We start from the raw sequence: 2,302 nt of genomic DNA on the forward strand, positions 1-2,302 counted from the left end.
AGACTCTATTTTCCATATATTATAGTATGTCACAATAACATACATTATATGATAGTTTTATATATTTATCTGTTTTCCATGTTTATGTTTACAGTTATAGTTTTAGATTTCCTTTCAAATTTATTTTTATTTCTCTTTTGACCTGTCTAGTAAACCATATCAACTCACTCACCTGACCCGTCAGAACCACAGAAATCCCGACGCGCCTCGGTCAGCGCCGGCGCGCAGGGCACGCTCGTCCCGTCGCAGCACATCCAAACAAAACCTATTTCTGCTACTAACAAAGAACAAAGGCCCCACTACACTTCACCCCATTAAAAACTCACAGAAACCCAACTGGAAATAAATTTTAAAACCCCTCTATAACTAGCCCAAACCCCCCCATCCATTCCAATCCTAAACTTCCTCCCAAACCAGTAGCTCAGAAACCCAAAAAACTCAAACACACATTGAAAATGAAATAACTGCTAATAAAAACAAAAACCCATGAAAAAATAAACCAAACCGACTCACTGAACTCAAAACTGTGCAACTGACCCTAAACATTACTACAAAAAGCCCCCAAAGCTCCACCTTTATGCTAACTCACAAATAAGAACAAATAATCGATAAAAATTATCTGAAAAATTAAAAAAAAACTAATTAAAAGCATACAAATAAAAAATCTAAACTATTAAAATACTAAAAATACCACTACCCGAATTTTAAAAAATGTTGCCTATAAAAACCCACCATAAAAATGCCCCTGTCCCCAAAGATAAAACTAAACAAAACCCATCACACCAGAAATAAATCGGAACTTGGGAAAGCTAAAACCGTAACACTCAAGAAGTACACCATATCCCTTCTGGTACACCAGCTACAAACAGCATAAAACAATACAATCAATTCTTAAAAACCACCTTTAAACCACTACCTTTTTAAGAAAACTTTCAACAATTTAAAAACGGCTTTTAACAAAAGCCATCTAATAAATTAACACCCAAAACTCCAGCAGCCGAGCTAGCCCTACCAAATCTCTCTGTTTATACATCCAATAAACAAAACCAAAATCCCAACAATATCCCAAGTCTATTAAAGAAACCTACTGAAATTAATCCTACTCAAGTACAAACCAACCCATCCATAAAGTTAGCCTCACTCAAAAAGAAAACAATGACAGAGAGTTAATAATACCAAGAAATAAAGCAACACACCATACACCACCAACGAATATAATATTCAAGGAAAAAAAACCACTTTTTTTTTTTTTTTTTTTTTTTTTTTTTTTTAAACTAACTTCTTTTATTAGCTAGAACAAAGGATTTTGCCAGGACTGTAACAACAACTTCTTCTCCTCCTTCCTCTTCTTCTGAAACGTCCCATCTCATTCCCAAATTCCTTACAACTTTTGAGTTTCAATCCAAGCAAAAAGCAAAACTCGTGCACGTGTGCGTCGGATGCTCCTGCCAGGTTCTCCATTGCACCCCACATCTTCTTACACGTTCAGTCTTCGTGCTGTCCTGCCGGGGTGAGTTTCAGAGAAGGATTGGCACATGTGAAGAGAGGATTTCCCCTCCCTCCCTCCCTCCCCGCCCCCCGGAGCCGGTTTCCTTAGCGCATTTCAATAAATTCCAAGCCTGCAATGATGCACACTCGTCCCAAGGCTCACAGCAAGCACGCAGGAGCTCAGGCTTACTTGCTTCCATGGCTCTGTGCCTGAGATAGCTGAGGAAATTTCCCGTGACCCTCTGTTGCAATAAACTGGAATGCAAACTCGGCTCCATCTCAGAGCCTCAGTGGGAGGCAGGAGCACATCTGGCTGACCCACAAAAATCCTTTCTTGGGCGGCGGCACCGCGCTGGAAAGGGGAAACACGTGCTAGTGAACAGCAGCTCAGAAACAATTCTTGTCCAATGTTACCTGCTCTACTTGGCAGCTCACTAACACCAGTCTAATTTTATCACTGCAGGGAGAATTCTGTAGGAAAGTGTCTGATGAGCAGCGACAAGGGCTTCACTCCCTGCTACGCAGCCTGCAACACCCTTGAGAGAGCAGAGCAGCAAAGTCACCAAACTCTTCTTGCCGTGGGGCAGGGTAGAAGATCACTGTGGGAGGCACATAAAAAGAGGGGAAATGGTCTATAAATGCACAGACATTTGATTTCAGAAGCCCAGAGATAAGGATGTTCTCTAGGAAGCCAGACGTGACATGATATTTCTAAGATTTTCTTCTTCATTGAAGGAAATCTATGTGTATATATACACACTTAGAAATGATTGCGTGAGGTTTTTTTTTTTTTTTCTTTTGAAGCTCCAAGAAT

General features: G+C 40.1%; 1 long non-coding RNA gene across 1 annotated transcript; it reads right to left on the reverse strand.

Moving 5' to 3' along the window:
- Positions 1 to 1,275: 1,275 nt before the first annotated feature.
- LOC132324394 (uncharacterized) lies at positions 1,276 to 2,090 on the reverse strand. Its single transcript, XR_009485606.1, has 2 exons — positions 1,903 to 2,090; positions 1,276 to 1,502 (listed from the first exon to the last, which is right to left on the reverse strand). It is a non-coding gene; the product is annotated as an uncharacterized LOC132324394 (long non-coding RNA).
- Between the last annotated feature and the right edge of the window lie 212 nt (positions 2,091 to 2,302).

The sequence above is a fragment of the Haemorhous mexicanus genome, chromosome 3, assembly GCF_027477595.1.
Source record: "Haemorhous mexicanus isolate bHaeMex1 chromosome 3, bHaeMex1.pri, whole genome shotgun sequence".
Lineage (NCBI taxonomy): Eukaryota > Metazoa > Chordata > Aves > Passeriformes > Fringillidae > Haemorhous > Haemorhous mexicanus.